This window comes from Papaver somniferum, unplaced genomic scaffold, assembly GCF_003573695.1.
Source record: "Papaver somniferum cultivar HN1 unplaced genomic scaffold, ASM357369v1 unplaced-scaffold_133, whole genome shotgun sequence".
Lineage (NCBI taxonomy): Eukaryota > Viridiplantae > Streptophyta > Magnoliopsida > Ranunculales > Papaveraceae > Papaver > Papaver somniferum.
The window spans coordinates 4,575,950-4,587,302 of NW_020622492.1; the positions used below are offsets into that span (position 1 = coordinate 4,575,950).

At 35.1% G+C, this 11,353-nt stretch overlaps 1 long non-coding RNA gene across 5 annotated transcripts; it reads left to right on the forward strand.

Moving 5' to 3' along the window:
• The first annotated feature begins 2,974 nt into the window (after nt 1-2,974).
• On the forward strand, nt 2,975-8,603 carry LOC113333731. Of its 5 annotated transcripts, none has more exons than XR_003352280.1 (10): nt 2,978-3,166; nt 4,153-4,319; nt 4,713-4,882; nt 5,159-5,228; nt 5,959-6,269; nt 6,349-6,427; nt 6,865-6,983; nt 7,081-7,220; nt 7,988-8,112; nt 8,213-8,603. It is a non-coding gene; the product is annotated as an uncharacterized LOC113333731 (long non-coding RNA). The 5 variants fall into 5 exon arrangements; XR_003352279.1 differs by having other exon boundaries at nt 2,980-3,166; nt 5,959-6,071; XR_003352281.1 differs by having other exon boundaries at nt 2,980-3,166; nt 5,959-6,024.
• Nucleotides 8,604-11,353: the final 2,750 nt, after the last annotated feature.

Below are 11,353 nucleotides of genomic sequence, written 5' to 3' on the forward strand. Positions count from 1 at the left end.
CGAGGAAACCTCAAATCCAGAAAAACCCCGGGACCTAGTCCAGAATAAACACACACTGATTATAAGCTGTTACATCAATTTCCTACTACCTATTCGGACTAATTGTAATACCTACTTCAGCACTTGTAGAACTCCTAGCAGAATACCGATTCTCTTTAGAAATTCTTCACGCAAATCTTCTAGCAGAACCCACGGCTCTCTTTAGAAGATACAACAACACGACTGATATGATTTGATATTTTGTTTGCACAAAACACCGGGTTGATTTCCCTTTAGATGTGAATCAAGGTTTTGGAAATCTTGTGTTTGTTTTGATAAAAAACAATAACTAGTAAAAGTAATATCAAAAACAAACTTGTAGATTAGATATTATTATACTCTTCAATAATAAGAAGAGAAACCTAATAACTCTACAACAAGAACAACTAGAAAAAATCTAGAGATATCTTGTTTAAAACTTCAAAAGTATTTTTACGAGATACCTTAATCGAAGTTTTCTTTCTAGATTTCGATTTCGACTACAAGTGTTGGTATACGATCAGAAACTGAAATCCATCAAAACCTAGGGTTTATGATCAAAAACTCTTGAATGGTTTTATATCAGAAGAGAAAACCTTAGAATATACAAGAGGTGAAAAACCTATATTACAAGTTGTATAATCAATCACGAAGATTAAATCCAACTCGGCTTTGTGATCCTCAATACAAAGACTTTTATCTCACTCTTGTTCACGAAGAACAGAAGACATGGAAAACAACTTTATGAAGCTTACACCAAATTTTCCAAAGGGGATGAAACCCATGTAAACTCATGAACCCTTTATTTATAATGAATAAGTTAGCTTAAAAGCTAAGCTAGGGTTTTGACTATTTTCCTTTTTCAAGACTCTCCTAAATATGGGAGTCTTTCCTAAGTTACAACTCTTGCCAAAATAATTAAATAATTAGAAAATATTGTTTTTATGTGAATAAATCACATTTTAACTTAGGCAAGAATTAAAAGTTATCACAAACACTTTAATATGGTAATCAAATATGTTTGGATTAATATCCATCTTGCCTAGATAAGGAAACATCATCAACTTGACCAAAAATGCCTTTTAGTCACGTAATTGGGCCCAAGTCCGTGAACCGTTACAAATAGTCCATGGATTGTTTCCTACTAACGAACTGTAACAATTACAACAAAACTTATAATTGTTACTTTAATAAATCACTCATAACTTCATCGTTATAACTCAGAATTGAGTGATTCTCGGCTCGTTGAATTTGTAAGCTCATTCACTATAACATGAGATCCTCTATAGGGATAAAGGTTATTTTCACCATAGTCGTGAATCAAATAACCTCAAGTATATATACATAAATGTACATTTACCGTCATAGGAATTGTTCCATAGAGTGAGCATTTATCTCGATAGATTAGAAAGGTAGAATTAAACAAGAATCCAAATGAAATAAATTACATACCTTTGTTGATGAAGTACTTGTTGATGTCTTCTTTTAGTCTTCAATCTTCATGCTTTAAGGATAGCTTCGATTCAACTTCTTAGACCTAATCTAGTCCAAAAATGTCTTTAGTATGCTAAATCAAGAATGCATTTTGGCAACTAAAATTGACAACTAACTTGACATACCAATGCTAGTGGGTTCAACCGAGCAATGCTATAACAATCTCCCCCTTTGTCAATTTTAGTGACAAAACCATTTTATATATGGATTGTACTTGTTAAAAGCATTACAGCTCCAAAATCCTACATGCTTGATTTCCTTGGTTCTTCAACTCTGCGTGTGTTCATCCTGTTGAAAATTTCTTTGAAGCTAATAGTTTGTGTGAGACAGCTATTCCCGTCTTCCAAGAATGTTTCAATGATTAACATGATTAGCCATTGATTGGATATAGCACAGTATCGTGCTTGTATGCTAACTGTTGCAAGTTATTCCAAGTCCCGGAACCATAGTATGCATACCCGTATGCGTATTGGTTTGATAGTTGAAGTCCGGGAACTTAGTATGCATACCCGTATACGTACCGGCTTAAAAGTTCAAGTCCGGGAGTTTGATCATGTACGACAGTATGCGTACCCGTTCGCATACTGACAAATCCAGACCAAATCCGACTACTTAAGTATGCATACCCGTTTGCATCTTGAGTGAGTTAAGTTCTAAAATTGTTCATGAACAAGTACATCTCTCCCCTCTTTAATGAGAGCGTCACCAATGAAAACCACTACCCACTTTTGAAACACATAACTAAATTGAGCCGTCAGATCCGCTGTCCTCAAAATCCAACCGTGCGATTTCAGGAATTCTCGCGTCTCTTTTTTCTGTGTGAACATTTGATATGAACCACAGGATCAGATGACTTTCAACCCTTTTATCCAATTCTAGCCGTCCAGATAATAAAGGATTTCGGTGTAATACGTAGCTTATTATGGCGACTTTATTTGATGGACCTACACTTTTGAAGAACTAAATTCAAAACTGTATACAAAACTAACAGGGGGTTAGTCCACGAGTGAGTTTGGGGGAGTTTAATGTATTTTGAATCTTGGGGATTTTGAGGGAGTGTAAGAGAGTGTGGGGAGTTTGAGAGAGTTTGGTGTTTTGAGTGTGGGGAGTTTGAGAGACTCTCCAGAAATCTCTACTTTTTTGAGAGATTTGGAGTGAGGAAAAAATACACTATAAACTCCCTAGAACTCCCCCAAAAACACCAACTCCCTAGCATTCTAATTTTAATGACTAACAGGGAGTTTGAGAGTTTCTTTCAAACTCCCCCACGACTAACAGGGTTTTCTAGGGAGTTTGTGAGACTCTTCTAAACTCTCCCACGACTAACAGAGATTTCGAGAGACTCTCCCACGACTAACACCCTGTAAACATCAGACTCTCCCACGACTAACAGAGATTTCGAGAGACTCTTCTAAACTCTCCCACGACTAACAGAGATTTCGAGAGACTCTTCTAAACTCTCCCACGACTAACACCCTGTAAACATCAGAGGAAAAACATTTATTCTCTTCTCTCTTTTTCATCGATTAAGGGTTCTGAGGCGAAAATGGTTGACATTCAGAAACGATTGAGACGATGATGCTATACCAGATTAAACCCCAAAAGAGATTGAATCGAAAAAACATCGAGTTGCGGAATTCGACTGCTTCAAAAGGTTAGATTTTTATTTGATTCTATTGATCGATTTTCTGTGATGATTGAATTTTTTTTTTTTTTGGTAACTTTCGATTCTGTGAATAGAAAATTGAAATTACGGAAAGTTTATATGATCAAGTGGAGTGCATATATTACGTTACTAGGGTTGAATTATGTACATACAATTGTGTAATTTCCGATTCTGTGAACATAAATTTAAAATTAGGGCAAATTTTTATGAACAAAGTAGTGCATAATATCATGCTAGGGTTGAACTGTATACATACAGTTGTTCATATGAGAATTATTCCCAGTTAAAAATGGCTCCTTGGGTTTCAAGTACATATGTATCTAACCTGACTTTTTTTTGTCTGTCTGTTATCATTTTGATCCAATCCCCATATAAAGGCCATGTGCAGTAAGGTACCTTTCCATATTTTTGTTTCCACAAAATGGGTTTGTAAAAATTCATGTGTTTGGAGGTTGTGGATTTGTAATGTTTGTATTGTGCTTACTAAATTGAATTCTTGAATTGGGTGTTTAATTTTGCAACTTTAGGTTTTGAATTTGATTGATAGTTTCTTTTAGAATTGAATATTTAGTACTAAAAATTCTTGAATTGGGTGTTTAATTTTGCAACTTTAGGTTTTGAATTTGATTGATAGTTTCTTTTAGAATAGAATGTTTAGTACTAAAAGATAGATTTTCTTTTGATTGAATTGGGAAAAACTGAAATTTTCCTATTAGAGAAAAAAGATCAGCCGAGATAAAAGAAAATTATTAGGTCAAGTTTGATACTTCAAAAAGACATTCCTGATAACAATCACTAAGCTTCCTAAGGTAATTCGATTTAGTTTTTCTTCTTTTTAGTTTACATTTCAATTTTTTTTTAAGTTGTGGGTTCTATATTTCTTTTCAGTAGTAGTAAATCACAAGAGAATGATGTTTTGTGTTTTTGATGTTCTTGGTTTGTGATTGCACGTCTTTATGGGTTTGTGATTTCAGTGCACAGAATCAACGGCAACCTTTCGTTTGTCAAGTTAAACGCGCGACATACCCCTTAAAAGATCAGTTTGTGAATTTTTATGTTTTGTTTCCTCAAGGAGGAAGAAAGTGGCGCCGCAACATCTATTATGGAAGGAGTATTATCTATATTTGTTCTCTCATTTTAGGTTTGTTTCAGTTAGGCCTGATAGACAGCCTTCGGTTTTATGTTGTATACTGTCATTGTACTAAATATTCATGAGATTTTATGCTTTTGTCATGCTGCTATCAAGTGTTTTTGTTTACAAAGTTAGTTTCATTTCCTCGAAATATTGCTTTATTTGTTGTACTGACCATCTTCAATTACCGTCCTCAGGTCATAGAATGGAAAAACTACCAAATGTTTATACTTACAGAATCTGACATTGATTTCCATCTATCTCCTTTAACTGTGTATTGCTTATATTCTTCTCTGCTATTTCTGTAGTTTCATTTTCAATATCTTTGTCTGTGTTATTTGTATGGATTTGGAGGGTTGTATCCGTGTTATCGACTAAAACTACTTGCTCAATTTTCGACAGGTATGACAGATTGCAACTGAGGCTAACATGAAAGTGCAGGGTTGTAGATATAGGTTGTAACTCTTTGTGTGTTTATTACTTGGGAAATGCAGTTCCAACATGTGGTTGTGCTTGAAAAAGTGATCGGATTAAAAGTAGCAAGAAGATGAAACTATTCTTCATGTTTGGTGGTGAGTACTAATAAGCCAAAAGGAATAAGCTTGAGTCTTATACCAGTATGTGAAATATGGATTGATAAAGAGTATGATGTCCGATATATTTTATTGTAGTCTGATTACTATATAAAGATCAATGGTATTATTGAATAAAACATCTTTATTTAAAATTCCCCTTCGAAGGCACTTTCAGATAGATCACCAATAAAAATAAATGAATATCGCATCATTGTTGTGCTTTTGTAATATTAGGCAGGTACTTCTGTTCTTCAAATCCTTAGATTCATGCAGCAGGTACATAGCGCGTGGCGCTCCGCTGTGCAGAGAATCAAAATTCAAGCTAGAAACTACTCCAGAACGGGTATGTTCTTGCATGTCATGCTTAACAAATGGTCACCAGAATAAATGCGTGTCTGAAATTCAGCATTCGACATGCAACGCTCGTGCACTCAACTTGTTTATATAATAAGGAATGCAATCTTTTACAAACCGTGGCTATAATTTTCATGAATTGATTCGAGTGAATCAAGATCGATTTTGCTTCAATTGTGTCTTGTATATTTCTATGAGAATATAAATAACTGAAAAACTCTAGAACTAGTTTCATTTGAGTCATTTGAACTAGTTGTGATTAAGATGAACAAGGTTGATATGAAAGTGTTCATATGGATAACTTCGGTTAACTATTGTTGAGCCAACCATGTGTACACGTTTAGGTACAGTCACCCATCTGTGACGAAAACTCCACTCGACGTTAGAAGTGAACGCCACCCCTCACCAAATTGCTCCAAAATTCTCTCTCCTCACCAAATTGCAGAGAAATTCTCTCTTTTTGCTTCCTGTTTTTTCTCCCTAAATTAATAAATTTATATAAAAGAATAAAAAAACGAGAACATAAACGGAAAAACAAAAACCACCGCGAGAAAAAGAAAAAGAGAAACCCCAAAACCAAACCATTATTGGTGGCACAAACATGATGTTCATCATTCTGATTCTTTACTGTAAAATACATCTTTCTCCTCTCCCTGTTTTGATTCCAAGTCTTTTTTAAATCTGCATGTTCTAATTTTTATTCTCTTTTATTTTTGCAGGCGATAGGAACTTAATTGCAAAATCAATCAGGGTTGATATTGAAAGTTAGGGTTGATTAGTTAGTGGTTGTGCTTTTGTTCTTTGTATTTTACAGATGGTTCAATTTCAATCAGTAATTACGTAAACCCTAATTTTTGTTCAACTTTCACAAATTTCTTCCATTTTTATAGCTAATATACCTGAATGCTTGATTTGAAGTGGTGGGTTGTGATTAATTAGCGGTTTAAGATATAAAAATTACAACTTTTTCTGATCAATACCTAGGTTTGGTTTTCTTAGGTCTGGGGATTTCAATTGGATTAATAAGCAAGTAAACAAGGAAACCTTTTCTTTCTGTGGTTTTGTTTCTCTGAATCAATAAACTCTAACCCTTTTGTTTAATTTTGCAGGTACGATTTTTCTTTGCTCTTGATAAACAAAGAAATGCCATATATGTTGGACTGGATTGAGAAGCATTACAAGTCCATGGTTTGTAATAATTTCCATTGTATGTATAAGCAATTGCATGTATAGACATTGTTTATTCACTGGCGTATATATTGATCTTACTCCAATCTTTGTCAATCTAATAATGCCTACAAAAGGTTGGCAAGCCAACGCTTTAAACACCATTTGATAACATGGTCTTCCTATATTGTTAGTCGCGTGAGAAAATTTGTTTATGTAACTATGTTGGATTAAAATTTTAAACACCATTTGATGTTCGGAACAATTGGATTAGGCGAAAGTGCGTCATTTTATCAGCTGCACTTACCGGTCTAACATGCATTACTCAAATGGATTCTATCTTCAGAATCAACTAAATGTCCTAAGTATCTTAGTACTGAAGCTAATAATACAGTACATCAAATTGATTTTGGCGTTTATCGTTCTCCAGGGTTGATTTCGTTGATTTTGTTCTCCAGGGTTGCATAGTTGTTCTTCAAGCAGATTGGGTTGGGTTTGCTGGAATCTCAAAACCATCGACGTTTTAAATTTTGCTTGGTGAATCAGAAAAAGCTTTTCAAATACAATTGAACTTGAGGTAACTATTTTTTATATTTTTTTTTGGTTTTGAGAGGGTCTGGAAAGTGGCTTTTTGTTTTTGTACGTCTCTGATTTGGGTTGTGGTTATGGTTTAGTTTTTAAGGCATCACTGGTGGAATTGGATTAATCGCTGATCTAGGGAGTATTTTCTTTGTTAAGGCTGAACTCCTAAAATATGATGGTAATTCTATATTCGTAAAGAATGTTGGCTGCTTCTACTGGAGCTTATACTGAGGTACCTATATCATTTTTTGAGGCTTGAATCATTTTGCTTTGTTTTGAATTTTGGGTGTTGTTCATTGAGGTTGAACATGATTACTCTGTAGACCCATAGAACATAGTACTACTTGGCTAAATTACAGGAAGTGCTTATAAGGTGAACATAAAATGAAAAGGAAAAAATAAGAACATTATTATATTGTAGTTGATGTTACTAATTTTTAGTTCATTACTTATGGATATTTAATTAGAAATCTTACAGAAGCTTGTCAATTACATCTTTAGGGTTTGAATTTTTAGTACACAAGATTGAAAATGAAAAGAATTAGATTGTAGTAGTAAGCTTGGCCGTGCATAATTTTGGGGACATGGTAGAACAGTAGAAGCCTTTTCAGCTATAAAATGTAGTTAGTAGGCACGCAAGGATTACTTCAGGAAAGAACTTAAATGTAGCCGATCGGTTAATTGATTTTTATAGGTTTCTACAAAAACTTCAATCACTGAATTGTAAGTTGGACACAATGACTCCTTGGTTAGTCTCATTTTTTACTTTCATTTAGTCTTAATTGATTTATATTTTTTGGCGAAAAACAAAAAGGTTACTTTACTCTATTTAAATGACATCTGCTTAAATGAGTTCTAGGGTAGATCGTAGGTATAATGTTATCATTATTGGAGTACTTTTGACTCTTAGAACTTGGATTCAATTTTTTTTTATTGGAAATCATATTTTTAATTACAATCTCATTACCTCAAGTTGACAACTTTGAAGCATAAGTGCAGTTCATTTACACAACCTGGATGCTATGGATTAATGAAGAATCAACTCAGCAGCAAGTGAAGCAGCTTGCAATAAGCATATCCAATGCTCTAAGAAAAAGATTGAGCTTGGATTTAAAATCAGAACGGTGAGTATTACGGGTCTAATTTGCGCATACAAATAATTGGCTTAACTCTTAGAGTTATTTTTTTTTTTAATTATTCCACTGATGGGGAATGATTTTACAGGTCCTAATGGTTCATGCTACCTACTATGGAATCGGAAACGATAATTTGGGGAAAAAGGATGGAGCTGATGCTGAAGATAATGATATTGGAATAGAAAGCACCTCTGTAGTTTATAGGATCGGTGGTAGTGGCTACAATGAGGTAGAATCAACCGCAGCTGAAGTTAATGTGATTGGTGTTAAATAGAGAACTATAATTCATGTATGAAATGTTACCTGTAAACTAGCTTGGCTGGAAACCATTTTGAGTTCACCTTACTATTCTTTTCATTTGTTTTTTAGATGTTACTGTAGTTGAGTGCTTCGAGTTCTTAAACCATTTTGTTTGTAGTTTGTGCTTCTTCAATGCATGGTATTAACAAGAGTGGGTGAATAATTTTGTGATTTGTTGATTAACTTTTGATCTCAAAATAAGGTTCATTTATTTGGTTCCAAAATGATTTGGCAGAACATAAAAGGGTTGGCTTATTGGATGTATGAAAAGGTTGGATCTCAATGGAAGGTTTATAGAATCATTTTTAGCCCTTCGCAGTGAGTTCGATAAAAGCCTATTGCAACTATACGGGCGAGGCGAAGCCGAGCCACACCAAATAAAAAATCTTAAATGACGGGCTCGGCTTCGCCTCGCCACACCAAATCAAAAATGCATTGCGATTGGGGCGAGGCGAAGCAGACCCACAACAAATCAAAAATGTATCGAAACATGGGCATGGAGAAGCTGAGCCACACCAAATCAAAAATGCATTGCGATAGGAAGAGGCAAAGCTGATCCACACCAAATCAAAAATCCTAAGTGACGGGACGAGGCGGAGCCGAGCCACTCCAAATCAAAAATCCTAAGCGACGGGGAGAGGCGAAGCCGAGCCACACCAAATTAAAAAGGCACGACAGGGTGGGGCTAAGCCGAGCTACACCAAATCAAAATTCATGGCGGAGCGGGTCGAAGCCACATCACACCAAACTAAGAATATGGTTAAAAGAGAAAAAGAAGATGTGGACGGTTTTGTGTCCTCCTGTTACGTAGCACGGGCACAAAATCTAGTATCTAAATGAAGTCACATTTCATTTGTGTATAACAAGCTAAGTTCGATCTAACGATTGAAAGATATTAGCTTGACTCTAATTAGGTTTTCATCTAACGCTGAATATTGAATGCTTTGTTACCATAGCATTGATTGCAAACCCTGATTTGAAGACTATATAAGGGAGAACACTAGCAACTGGGAAACCTAATCCCCACACCTCCTGTGTGATACTAGTTGTGACTAGAGTCGATTCTCCTTTAACCTAGATTTTTCCTAAAACCATTATAGGTTAACGAATTAAAGACTTCATTGGGATTCTGAAGCCATACCCAACTATTTTCTCTGTAGTTGCGTGTTCTGGTCTTATTTTGTTCTATCGTATTGAGTACTATCTTATCTAAGATTTGCTCGATATTTAATCTCCGATGGGTAAGATAAAAAGTAGTCACAAACATCTTCGTCCTATCGTTTGTGATTCCACGATATCTTGTTTCGCTACCATACGATTAAGATTATTGTGAGGTGATTAATATTACTAGGTTGTTCTTCTGGAATATAAGTCCGGTGTATCAATTGGTTCCTGTCACCTTGATTTATCAAAAGACGGAACAAAAACTCGTAGGTATTTCTGTGGGAGACAAATTTATCTATTCAATAGACTTTTCTGTGTGAGACAGATTTGTTTATCAAGTCTTCGACTTTGGGTCGTAGCAACTCTTAGTTGTGGGTGAGATCAGCTAAGGGAATCAAGTGCGCAGAATCCGGTGTGGTTCAAGAGGCGTAAGGAACGCGACTGTACCTTAATTAATGTGAGATTGGTTAGGGCTCAACTATATTCCAGTATGAAGTTAACTTGTAGTTAACTACATTCCAGTCTGAAAATTTGGGGTTGTTGTGACCTTTTTTCTTGTAAACTCTTTTTTGTAAATTTTTTATCTATTAATACAAATTTTTGATTTATAAAAAAAAATGGAGTATGTAGCGGCTTAATAAAGTGTGGTGTTCAAATCTGGACTAGGCCCCGGGGTTTTTCTGCATTTGTGGTTTTCTCGTTAACAAAATTTCCGGTGTCTGTTATTTCTTTTCCGTACATATATTTTTATATAATTGAAATATCACAGGTGTGCGTAGTTCAATCAATTGGTGAATCCAACATTTGGTTGTTAATTTAAATTTATTGACGCTTGGATATTGGTCTTTGGTACCATCTATGTTATTTCTCATATTAATCCGGCTCACAGATTTCTATTTGTTCGATTGCAGATTGATTTGAGAAATTAAGATATAACTCTTGGATGTATTTCCCTTGATTAAGTCTGATTGTCTAGTTGATTCTCTTGGAAATATATTGGAGTTAGTCCATACAAATTTCCTAAAAGAAATATTGGGTGTGGTTGTTAAACCGACGCTTTTTCAATTGGTATTAGAGAACGCAAACACGTTTAAGACCTCATAAGTCTGTGGTTGTAGCAATCTGACTCTTTGAACAGAAACACTATCTCTATAAACCTACCACCAGTCTTCGATGGCTCGAATTATTTTTGGTGGAAAATTTCTATGCATGCCTTTCTTCAAGCGCGTGATTTTCAATCATGGGTTCGTGTAGTTAATGGCTATGATCCTCCGGTTGTTGTAGAAGGCAATGTAACTGTACCGAAGGATATTGGTGCTTGTGATCTTGTCGAGATTCTTGCTGCAAAGAAAAATTCTGATGGATTAAATGCTATCATCCATGCCGTTACCCCAGATCTTCTGCACCATTTGACTACGTGCACTAAGTCTAAAGAAGCCTGAGATATCTTAGAAACCGTATTCGAAGGAAATTCCTCTGAGAAAGAAGCTAGGCTTCAAAACCTAAATTCTGATTGGGACTTCGTATGGATGATGAAGATTCATTTGATGATTTTAATCACAAAGTGTATGAAATTGTTAACGCATCTTTTGCGTTGGGTAAGACTATTCCTGAAAAGGACATTGTGACGAAAATTCTTAGATCGTTGCCATCCAAATACGACTATAAGAAGCATGCCATCGTTGAAGGAAATAACCGTAATACTCTTTCCAGAAATACTCTTGTTGGAAAGCTAAAGATTTTTGATCTTGAACCGAGTACAAGA